The sequence below is a fragment of the Oncorhynchus mykiss genome, chromosome 26 (genome assembly GCF_013265735.2).
Source record: "Oncorhynchus mykiss isolate Arlee chromosome 26, USDA_OmykA_1.1, whole genome shotgun sequence".
NCBI lineage: Eukaryota > Metazoa > Chordata > Actinopteri > Salmoniformes > Salmonidae > Oncorhynchus > Oncorhynchus mykiss.
The window spans coordinates 46,892,117-46,904,993 of NC_048590.1; the positions used below are offsets into that span (position 1 = coordinate 46,892,117).

Genomic DNA, 12,877 nt, shown 5'->3' on the forward strand with positions numbered 1-12,877 from the left:
TTCACGTGTGATTCACAAGTTGCCACAATATATTACAGCTCTGTATGAGAGTCCTTTTCATGCCACCATAATACAGAGCCTACACAAAGCAGACACAGCTCTGTATGAGAGTCCTTTTCATGCCACCATAATACAGAGCATTCACAAAGCAGACACAGCCCTTGATCTATTCCACATCTGATTGTTTTACAGCCTGAATTCAACATGGATTAAATACTCATCTACACCCAATACCCCATAATGACTAAGTGAAAACATGTTTAGACATTTTTGCACATTTATTGAAAATGAAATACAGAAATATCTAGTTTACATAAATATTCACACCCCAGAATCAATACTTTGTAGAATCGCCTTCGGCAGCGATTAAGGCTGTGAGTATTTTGGGGTAAATCTCTAAGAGCTTTCCACACCTGGATTGTGCAACCTTTGCCCATTGTTCATTTCAAAAAGATGTCAAGCTCTGTCAAGTAGATTGTTGATCTTTGCTAGGCAGCCATTTTCATGTCTTGCCATAGATTTTAAAGCCAATTGAAGTAAAAACTGTAACTAGACCACTCATGAACATTCAATGTTGTCTTGGTAAGCAACTTGTGTAAATTTGACCTTGTGTAAACATTTTAAAAAGCAGACAAATTCACCTTTCAGCAGGACGATAACCTAAAACACATCTACCAATTGGTGCCCTTCTTTGCGAGGCGTTGAAAAACGTCCCTAGACTTTGTGGTTGAATATTTGCTTGAAGTTCACTACTCAATTGAGGGACCTAACAGATAGTTGTATGTGTGGGGTACAGAGAAGGGAGAGTCATTCAAAAATCATGTTAACCACTATTACTCAACACTGGATGAGTCCATGCAATATGTTTTCTGATTTGTTCAGCACAGTTTTATTCCTGAACGGTTTTAGGTTTGCCATAAAGTGGTTGAATACTTTTTGACTCGAGACATTTCAGCTTTGGAAAAAAATATAAACAAACAAAATTCCACATTCACATTATGGAGAATTGTGTGTGAATACGTTCTGAAGGCCCTGTAGATGCATGATCACTTGAGTTCTTGTGTTCAGCTAAAATGTGTGATTGTAATTCAAGAGCATGAACAGTGACCCTCCCACTATAACACTGTTGATGACCCAGCACCAAGACATTCACACTAAGATGGTAACAGAGATGAGGTTCTCATTGGCTGTCCGACAACTGAATGGTATGAAGAACCCAATACTAGGTGGCAGCATCAATGAATTCCCTCAGGCCTGGGAGATTTGGTTACATGTGGGTCCAAAATCATCCCTTTTCCCAACCTAAAGCAGCATCTCATCTTCCAACAAACCCAGTGACCTCCATCTTAAAGAGCTTGTCCTTTGAACTGCTCAATATTCCAGGAGGGTAGCAGGCCTCCGACAACAGTGTTGATTTAACTTGTGATGTAGAGGAAGAAATCAATAGGTTATGAAGGAGAGCACTGGTGAGAGTGTGTGTGTGTGTGTGTGTGTGTGTGGTACAGTAGGGAGAGAGCAGTACAGTAGGGAGAGAGTGATAGTAGAGAAAATAGCCCTTGGCGGTACCAGGAAACAGAGGGGAGGCAGAGATGGCAGAAATGCACACTGCAGAACCCTGCCGGCCATCGATTTGATTTAAACTCCTGACTAGGTGGGATTTCCACCGCAGCGTGCACCCTTCCTGCTCTCTTTTTCACTCCCTCCCCCTCCCCACCACTTTGCCCTGCCTGGAATGGCTGCCTACAGCACCCTGTGCCACCTGATTGGCTGCTTACAGCACCCTGTGCCATCTGATTGGCTGCTTACAGCACCCTGGGCCATCTGCTGTGTAACAGAGCTGTTTGTTGGACTGGGTCTCTACCTGCTGTCTGGATGACATCACACTGCTGACTGAGGGAAAGATGTGGCTTGTTCAGAGCACAATTCCAATGATCTTCACATCGCCTGGATTGACAATGGATAGACTGTTGGTGTGGCCAAAGGCATGATTGAACCCATTCATATATGTTGATAAGATTAGTGGAACTGCCCCAGCAGAAAGTTTTCAATGAACACTTGTGAAATAACAACACACACTGCAGTAAGTGAATATTATTTTGAGCCCAGTGTGACAACAGCCTCTTGTTCAGAGTGTGAGTGCTATTCGCTGAGACGTTCCCAGAGGTGAATGGCTGGTTGGTTGGCTGGTGGTGCAGTCGACTGCAGCCTATAGGGCGGGAGTTCCACACAGCAGTCCAGACCCAACCACAGATTGTATAAGAGGGGAACAGTAGCTGCAGTCAGGACCTCCGACCTCTTCATGGAAAAACAGACAGAACATCATAACAGTAACTCATAAAGGACTATTTTGTCTTCTCCCCAGGTCCTGAGACCGTTTTATGAAACAAGCCACAAATACCTTGCTCTAGCTGGCTTCTCCTACAACAGTGGGTTCTCTCCCTTCTTCTCAGGGCCTCCAAAATGTTGTTCATGTTCTTTTAGTAGGTGTAGGAGTTGGGGCCATTCAAAAGACACAGTGTGGAATTGAACAGATCAATAGGATTCCTGTAGTCCTTTTAGAAGAGTCGCTGGGCCCCATTGAAGGCCTTCGCTCCACCAGGGCGTCTACTCTCAGTGACAGTGTGACACAGTGAGGTGCAGGTATTGACGACGTCAATACCTTTTCAGTACATCCAGAAGGCTACGTAGGAAAGTCACATAGTTACAGTCTCTCCACGCTTTACAACAATGAGATCTGAAAATGACTTCAGTTTAAGACGTCACCACTCTCACCTTTCAGTCAACGAGGAAAGATTGTGAGTCAGTTGGAAGGGTTGAATCAGTAACACGGGAAGCAATATGGCCCAGCTCCATTGTCGTGGCTGATTCCTCCCTACGCTGTATTCAAATCTGAGCCGGAGCTGTTGTGACCGTGAGATATGCCACATCCCCGTGGTAACAGGGACTCTTCAGTAGAAGAGGCAGGAGCCTGAGCATAATTAAAAATGCATTACACAGTCCTCACCTACAAAGGGCTTTTTAATTAGCTCCAAATTTACACTGTCACTTAGCATCCGTTCGCTGCCGCCACGAGGACGCCAGACACGCTATCGGAGAACGGTATTGAGTGCTAGGTGAGATGTCGCAGGTACCGGTTGATATGGCGCTAATTGGGCTTGCGCTTTGTGTTAGCTAATGCAAGCTAGAGATTTGGTGTTATTGTCATTTTCACCTGGCAGAGAGAGCCGCGTCACTGGCGTGCTTGGAAGTGTTGATGTACTGATGAAGCATGTCTGCAAGGATGGATAGCAGGGTCGTCAGGTGGCTACATAACATGGATGTACAGCTGGGTCGTCAGGTGGCTCCATAACATGGATGTACAGCTGGGTCGTCAGGTGGCTAGACTGTAGACTGAGGGGAGGAGCGTAGGTCAACAACCAAGTAAGCCCCTCCCCGAAGGCAAGAGACTTTCTCCCACACTGTAGCGGAATATTCTTTTTTTTTTTTACCCCCCAATTTCATGGAATCCAATTGGTAGTTACAGTCTTGTCTCAACGCTGCAACTCCCATACGGACTCGGGAGAGGCGAAGGTCGAGAGCCATACTGCTTCTTGACACAATGCCCACTTAACCCGGACGCCAGCCACGCCAATGTGTCAGAGGAAACACCGTACACCTGGCGACCGTGTCAGCGTGCACTGCGCCCGGCCCGCCACAGGAGCCGCTAGTGCCCAATGGGACAAGGACATCCCTGCCGGACAAACCCTCCCCTAACCCGGACGACACTGGGCCAATAGGGCGCCATCCCATGGGTCTCCATGGGAGAGGAACCTAGGACTATAGCGCAGTTTCCAATATCTGTTCTCTGTCCAGGCTCCCAGCGAGCCCAGGTTCCTATATCTGTTCTCTGTCCAGGCTCCCAGGTTCCTATATCTGTCCTCTGTCCAGGCTCCCAGCGAGCCCAGGTTCCTATATCTGTTCTCTGTCCAGGCTCCCAGGTTCCTATATCTGTTCTCTGTCCAGGCTCCCAGCGAGCCCAGGTTCCTATATCTGTCCTCTGTCCAGGCTCCCAGCGAGCCCAGGTTCCTATATCTGTCCTCTGTCCAGGCTCCCAGGTTCCTATATCTGTCCTCTGTACAGGCTCCCAGCGAGCCCAGGTTCCTATATCTGTCCTCTGTCCAGGCTCCCAGGTTCCTATATCTGTCCTCTGTACAGGCTCCCAGCGAGCCCAGGTTCCTATATCTGTTCTCTGTCCAGGCTCCCAGCGAGCCCAGGTTCCTATATCTGTCCTCTGTCCAGGCTCCCAGGTTCCTATATCTGTCCTCTGTCCAGGCTCCCAGCGAGCCCAGGTTCCTATATCTGTTCTCTGTCCAGGCTCCCAGCGAGCCCAGGTTCCTATATCTGTCCTCTGTCCAGGCTCCCAGGTTCCTATATCTGTCCTCTATCCAGGCTCCCAGCGAGCCCAGGTTCCTATATCTGTCCTCTGTCCAGGCTCCCAGGTTCCTATATCTGTCCTCTGTCCAGGCTCCCAGCGAGCCCAGGTTCCTATATCTGTTCTCTGTCCAGGTTCCCAGCCAGCCCAGGTTCCTATATCTGTTCTCTGTCCAGGCTCCCAGCGAGCCCAGGTTCCTATATCTGTCCTCTGTCCAGGCTCCCAGCGAGCCCAGGTTCCTATATCTGTCCTCTGTCCAGGCGCCCAGGTTCCTATATCTGTTCTCTGTCCAGGCTCCCAGGTTCCTATATCTGTTCTCTGTCCAGGCTCCCAGCGAGGCGAGGTTCCTATATCTGTTCTCTGTCCAGGCTCCCAGGTCCTATATCTGTCCTCTATCCAGGCTCCCAGCGAGCCGAGGTTCCTATATCTGTCCTCTGTCCAAGCTCCCAGCGAGCCGAGGTTCCTATATCTGTTCTCTGTCCAGGCTCCCAGCGAGCCCAGGTTCCTATATCTGTTCTCTGTCCAGGCTCCCAGCGAGCCCAGGTTCCTATATCTGTCCTCTGTCCAGGATCCCAGGTTCCTATATCTGTCCAGGCTCCCAGCGAGCCCAGGTTCCTATATCTGTCCAGGCTCCCAGCGAGCCCAGGTTCCTCTATCTGTCCAGGCTCCCAGCGAGCCCAGGTTCCTCTATCTGTCCTCTGTCCAGGCTCACAGGTTCCTATATCTGTCCAGGCTCCCAGCGAGCCCAGGTTCCAATATCTGTCCAGGCTCCCAGCGAGCCCAGGTTCCTATATCTGTCCTCTGTCCAGGCTCCCAGGTTCCTATATCTGTCCAGGCTCCCAGCGAGCCCAGGTTCCTATATCTGTCCTCTGTCCAGGCTCCCAGGTTCCTATATCTGTCCTCTGTCCAGGCTCCCAGCGAGCCCAGGTTCCTATATCTGTTCTCTGTCCAGGTTCCCAGCCAGCCCAGGTTCCTATATCTGTCCAGGCTCCCAGCGAGCCCAGGTTCCTATATCTGTTCTCTGTCCAGGTTCCCAGCCAGCCCAGGTTCCTATATCTGTTCTCTGTCCAGGCTCCCAGCGAGCCCAGGTTCCTATATCTGTCTTCTGTCCAGGCTCCCAGCGAGCCCAGGTTCCTATATCTGTCCTCTGTCCAGGCTCCCAGCGAGCCCAGGTTCCTATATCTGTCCTCTGTCCAGGCTCCCAGCGAGCCCAGGTTCCAATATCTGTCCAGGCTCCCAGCGAGCCCAGGTTCCTATATCTGTCCTCTGTCCAGGCTCCCAGGTTCCTATATCTGTCCAGGCTCCCAGCGAGCCCAGGTTCCTATATCTGTCCAGGCTCCCAGCGAGCCCAGGTTCCTATATCTGTTCTCTGTCCAGGCTCCCAGTGGGCCCAGGTTCCTATATCTGTCCTCTGTCCAGGCTCCCAGGTTCCTATATCTGTCCTCTGTCCAGGCTCCCAGGTTCCTATATCTGTTCTCTGTCCAGGCTCCCAGCGAGCTCAGGTTCAATATGAGAACAACACTTTGAATATGAGTTGTGACTCTAGCGCTGTGCCTCTGCATCTGAAGCTGGGAGAGGTCACACACACGTGCTGAGCTCATCTCTCTCATTTTTGATAGAGCTGTCGGTCTCTAGAAACGGAAGTGGAATATCCGGTGCTGCACTGGGCATTGGTTGGCCGGCCCGGGTCACACTGTCTAAACAGGACCAGAGGGGAATCGTAACACTCATAACAAAACATTCATTATTAAATGGGCAGGAGTGAGTCGTTCACACTCAACCTTTTTTTTAATGACTCACCCTCTCGCTTTCATTTTTTGTGACCAACTCTTTCTTTAGTTTGTCATTTTTCCAGAAGGGGTTTAAAGGTACAGGTATTACATTCAAAATCCTGTTCATTCAGATATAGTCATACATTCAGTTAGAATATTTGCATGACATATTTCTAAAACTAGCAGAGAAATGCAAGAAAGACAAACAGCTTCAACAGTTTAGTAATGTTCTGTATGCAAGGAAAACAAACAAGACTCACCCTCCCCAACGCACCCAACCTCCTCAGTCCCCATTCCCCCGCCCGCATCCTCCCTCCCCACCAGAAAACCATGTTTCCCATCCCTCCCCCACATGCATAGTCCCCCCCCCCCCCCAGATGAAAGCATGCCCAGCACCCCCTCCCTTCCATCCCCTGAGTCTCACCTTACATTTCCCCAGAGGCAGTAGGGATGTCAACACATTATATTGATGGTGTGTGAATTGAACCATATTGCTGTCCTGTCTGAGTAATCTAAATGTAAGAAGTACTTTTGGGTGTCAGGAGTAAAAAGCACATTTTCTTTAGGAATGTAGTGAAGTAAAAGTATAAGTTGTCAAAAATATAAATAGTCAAGTAAAGTACAGATACCCCCAAAAACTACTTAAGTAATACTTCTCTCTCCCGTCCGCCCGCCCGCTCGCCTGCCTGCTTGGCTGCGCTGCACGGTGAATGCAAACTATTGTGCAGCAGACCCAGGTGTTAGCACTCAGGGAGAAAGCAGGCTGAACCTCCCTCTTTGGCTGGGGCACAATCGGCACAGTGGTGCATTTGGAAAGAGCTTTTGGGGGTGGAGGGGTGAAGAAAACATTCCGTTTCATTTGAGAGCCCCTATCGGGGTAGTAGATGGGTGCTTTCTTTATGCACACAGATAACATCTGTTGATCTGTGGGGAAACTGCGAGGACAAGCCAGCTTTAGACGGCTCTGAGCTAACAGCGGTATAAGAACAGACGTAAAATAAAAATCAATGTGAAAAGACCCATCCTTGGCATGGCCTCTTGAATGAGTCATCCATGAAAGTGTTTGTTTTCCTCCGTCTCGTAATGGAAACCCACAAGGCCCTAAGATGGAACTACTCCTGCATACCTTATTTTGATTTGCTTTTCACCAGAGCACTGAGACGACGGTGTACCGGTCTTTGGATTAGCGTATCACAAAGCTCGCAACCTACGTAAAATACACACATCAGAGGTTATGAATGTTCTTCTGGCAAGGTTAGGGTATGGAGGAAGGCCCTGTATATGTCATTGGTAACTGAGTGCAGGGTAAGGACAGTGGATGCCATGGGGGAGAGAGCCATGTCTGGGATGTGTAGACTAAACAGACAGACTGTAAAGAGTTCTCCTCAGCTCCAGTGACAGAGAACAGCATGTCTGTCTGTTTTCCCAACTAACATGGCAGTGATGTCACTCCAAGTCTTCATCGATCATTCTAGCAGCAGTGAGAAACAGCCAATCCGATAACAGATACAGCCACAGAACTCTGGTAAGAATCCAGCATAGGTATGTGGTACTGGCCAACTGTAATAGAAACATAAGTGACTGTAAACTTTAAATCAGGGACCAAGTTCATTCAAAGAGTTTGTAAAATGCAGAAAATTGTTGCTAAACCATCAATGACCTCCAATGTGTTTCATTCTGACAGTATTAATAATGCAATAACATGAGCATTTATGAGTCTCTTCTCCGAGCCAAAGCTCTCGAGGTGAGGGAGCCATTTTGTTTTGTGTTCCGATGACACATGATTTGTGCCTGCCCACCAACACCGCGTTACCCCACGACGGCGTTTCCACGCACGCTCCAAACCCATTTAATAAGAGGGTTATAAATCTGCCGTGCAGAAACGGCGAGCTAGCAAAAGGCGGGGACTCGCCGTTAATCTTGTTAATACTGACGCTGCACAAAAGAACGAGCGAAAATCACAGCCCATTAACATTGATAGGTGGCGTCTGACGGGCCTTCTCCCAGACGCAGAGGAAAACGGCTGCCTAACATCTATATATTTCTACGCTGTGTCAATTTTCAGGGCCTCTTAAAAAATCATTTTTAAAGAGCGCCGGCAGGGAGAGTGCAGCGATTAACCTAAAATTGGATCGAGAATGGAGGTCTTGCAAACTAGAAATCAATCAGAGGTTGGGGAGGGCGGAGTGAGCAAATAGTGCTGTAATCAGTGTACAACGAGGCTGGGCCAACTTCTAGCTAGCATAAAGCACTAGGCAACCCAGCGGCCGCCCATAACAAGCAGATGGAAATGATCATGTCTGTCTGAGCAGCTACACTCCATCTACACAAAGCCTTTTCACGCGTCTATTGGGGATTACTACAAGTACAGGTCTTCAGGTGAACTTACTCAGGGCTGTGTTGCCTACAGTGTGCCACTAACTTTGAGGAAAGGCGAGGAGGTCATTTCCTCTACTCTGATAGAGCAGAAACAATGCTCAGAAAATGAGAATGTCAAGGATGCGGCTACAGCGATGGGGAACGCATGGAGGACACAGACGACCGTATATTATAAAAAGGTACAGTGTGAGCTGGGAGAGTTCGGGGGCACAGAGGCCCCGAGGTCCTATTGCCGCCCCCGCCGGTAACGCCACACTCCAGCACAGGAAGTAGGACTTCCCAAAGCCACAGAGGGTAGAAAGTAATCCCATTACAGTCCCACTGAAAAACACATTTCCCCCGCTGAACACCATTCATACATAAGTAAATATCATAAACCAAATCATATTGAAATGAGGGAGCCAAGACAAGAAGAGACCCGCTCTGAGAGGCTTGAGGCATGATTTACATGCAATGTCAACTCCGCCGCTTGCCAGTCATGCATTATTCATCCATTTTATTGACTGCCGGGGATTCTATTAGGTGATAGCAGGATATTTGCCAGAACAAAAGCTGACGGTCGCTTTCATGATCGTTGGCCTTGCGTGTACAGAGCTGATTGACGGGCAAATTCAAAGAGTCGCTACAAGCCTGGGTGTTTTGTAGGAGATTCAAGACGGGGTGAGGAGAACAATTTATATTCAACACGCGACTTGCAACATACCATCCTGCTAGTGCTTAAACCAGATTAACAGCAAATCTTATGTCTTTGGCTATAGGTATTTTCTACAAAGCTTCAGTGTGTCTGGGTCAGAGAATTAGGAACGAGGCTTCTTCACTTGTAAAGGAAAGGGGGAGACCTAGTCAGTTGTACAACTGAATGAATTCAACTGAAATGTGTCTTCCGTATTTAAGCCAACCCTCAGGGGTGTGGGGGGCTGTTTTAATCGACATCCACGTCATCGGTGCCCGGGGATCAGTGTTTTTATTTAACCTTTATTTAACTAGGCAAGTCAGTTAATTAAGAACAAAATCTTATTTACAATGACAGCCTACCGGGGAAGAGTAGGTTAACTGCCTTGTTCAGGGACAGAAAAACTGAATTTTACCTTGTCAGCTTGGGGATTCAATCCAGCAACCTTTTGGTTACTGGCCCAGCGCTCCTACCCGCTTGGCTATCTCCCGCCCATAGCATCTTTTAAAAAGGGTCACCTGTCATGACTTCATCCCACAGCCTGACACTAGCAGATCCACACCACCAGGGGGCTACATAGGGACACAGCCTTGCTGATGCTACTGATTTGGCCTCAGAGCTAGAATGTACAGGCCACCATAGCAGAAGTAAAAGGCTGAGCATTGAGCATCATCTTTTTGCCTTTATACATTATCAGGGTAGAGACACCATGTTGTATGTTATGACCAGCTCTTGCAACAGCTACAAGTTGCAAAACGTCTAACAGAGTAAATACAGAACTGACTGCAGCAGTAATAATTATTATTGCTCATTTTTTCTGCCTCCATCCAAACCATGGCCGGCAGTTTATACAGATATCCTTTTTTAAACCACTCAGACAGCGCTGGCACGAACACACTGCCAGACAATGCCAGACGGTGTTCATACACAGACATGGCTCATACTCAACTTCCCATTCTCCTACATTCCATTTAAATCGCTGCATTCTTGCCTTCACCATGTTTCATCCTACATCAAAAGGGGGAGATGAGAGGTTATTCTATATGGTCTTTCGTATGTTTACGAGACTATATGTTTCATACGTTTACTGTAGACTATAGACCAGGGAAGGGCAACTATGATTTGGGGGGGTCACAAAACATCTGAACTCATCATGAGGGGCCGAGGTGGTCTGGGTCTGCGGACCCACGGCGGTCTGGGTCTGCGGACCCACGGCGGTCTGGGTCTGGGGACCCACGGCGGTCTGGGTCTGGGGACCCACGGCGGTCTGGGTCTGGGGACCCACGGCGGTCTGAGTCTGGGGACCCACGGCGGTCTGAGTCTGGGGACCCACGGCGGTCTGGGTCTGGGGACCCACGGCGGTCTGGGTCTGGGGACCCACGGCGGTCTGGGGACCCACGGCGGTCTGGGTCTGGGGACCCACGGCGGTCTGAGTCTGGGGACCCACGGCGGTCTGAGTCTGGGGACCCACGGCGGTCTGGGTCTGGGGACCCACGGCGGTCTGGGTCTGGGGACCCACATGTGCACACTCCCCCCCCACCCTATATTTACGATCAAAACATTTTGGCTACCCCCCTCTTGCCAGCAGAGATAAAAACATATATATATATTGTTTAAGAGTAGTTTTTTGCAATTGTACACATTTTGCCATGGGGGCAAAGAGAAGATTTTGCAATTCTTTAACAATTTAATGCAATTCTACCCCTTTTGCCATAAGGTGGAGAGAAATGTTAAGATTCATTTTTTATTTTTTTGGGCATTTTCCAATTAAAACAAAAATGAAAAGATATTAGACAATATAACAAATGACAATAACCTTACAAGACAACAGACGTGTGTACATAAACAATACAAATATGTATTTTTTTTAAATACACACAAATATACAATAAAAGAAAGTCAAAATAAAAAAATGAGACATTAGATCATATGGTCGGTCACTAAACTACATATTATACATTAAGTGTGAAACATTACGCAAGGATTACATAGAGATGCAATCAATATGATGTGTGATTCTCCATATAGTCAATAAAAGGTTGCCAAATTCTGTAAAATGTCTTTAACTTATTCCTCAAGCAGTAAGTGATTTTCTCCAGTGGGATACAACTATTAACTTCTGATAGACACAATGCAACCGGCAGGGAGGAATCCGATATCCATTTCAAGGCAATACATTTCTTGGCAATCGCTAGCAATATTTCTGTTAGCTTTATAGTATGGCTTTGCCTAAGATTGGTGTTAGTAAAGTTACCCAGTAGACAGACCTCCGGGTCTAAAGGGAATGCAACCCCATTAATTGAGGATACTGTATCTCAAACCCCCTGCCAGAAACCGTGTAGTTTTGAACACTGCCAAGTGGAATGAAGGAATGTTCCTTCATCTGAGCCACATCTAAAACATAGGGAGGAGATATCAGGGTTGAACTTGTGCAATCTAGACGGGGTGATATTGAGCTGATGGAGGAAATTAAACTGGATAACTGCTTAGAAATGTAATATGTTATCCGAGTGAGACTGACTAACAAAATCAATGGGGGAGCCACAGCCGTTAATTTGACCATGATTACTAAGTTTAGATAGGTCAATTATTCTAGCAGCCAGCTATCAAAAAAATGTCAGCTGACATGAGCGAAAGGAGTGACTCTCAGTGACCGACATAAGAGAAAAACTGCTCATTCACACACAACCACAGCCACTGTTGAGTAGAATGAATCTCCAGACCTCTCTAAGAAACAGACTGGCCAGAGGAGACCCTGTAGAGAAACTGCTCATTCACAACCACAGCCACTTGAGTAGAATGAATCTCCAGACCTCTCTAAGAAACAGAACGGCCAGAGGAGACCCTGTAGAGGCAGCCCTGTAGAGGAGACCCTGTAGAGGAGACCCTGTAGAGGAGTCCCTGTAGAGGAGTCCCTGTAGAGGAGTCCCTGTAGAGAACTGCTCATTCACAACCACAGCCACTGTTGAGTAGAATGAATCTCCAGACCTCTCTAAGAAACAGACTGGCCAGAGGAGACCCTGTAGAGGCGGCCCTGTAGAGAAGTCCCTGTAGAGGAGACCCTGTAGAGGAGACCCTGTAGAGGAGACCCTGTAGAGGAGTCCCTGTAGAGAAACTGCTCATTCACAACCACAGCCACTGTTGAGTAGAATGAATCTCCAGACCTCTCTAAGAAACAGACCGGCCAGAGGAGACCCTGTAGAGGCGGCCCTGTAGAGGCGACCCTGTAGAGGAGACCCTGTAGAGGAGTCCCTGTAGAGGAGTCCCTGTAGAAACGACCCTGTAGAGGAGTCCCTGTAGAGGAGTCCCTGTAGAAACGACCCTGTAGAGGAGTCCCTGTAGAGGAGTCCCTGTAGAGGAGTCCCTGTAGAGGAGTCCCTGTAGAGGAGTCCCTGTAGAGGAGTCCCTGTAGAGGAGTCCCTGTAGAGGAGTCCCTGTAGAGGAGTCCCTGTAGAGGAGTCCCTGTAGAGGAGTCCCTGTAGAGGAGTCCCTGTAGAGGAGAACCTGTAGAGGAGTCCCTGTAGAGGAGTCCCTGTAGAGGAGTCCCTGTAGAGGAGTCCCTGTAGAGGAGTCCCTGTAGAGGAGTCCCTGTAGAAACGACCCTGTAGAGGAGTCCCTGTAGAGGAGTCCCTGTAGAGGAGA

The 12,877-nt window shown here is 48.2% G+C and overlaps 1 protein-coding gene across 15 annotated transcripts in view; it reads right to left on the reverse strand.

Annotated features, from left to right (window-relative positions):
- The window catches only part of LOC110506963 (neogenin), a 211,340-nt gene that overhangs the window by 83,594 nt on the left and 114,869 nt on the right, over positions 1 to 12,877 (reverse strand). The gene's annotated exons all lie outside the window — the stretch shown is intronic.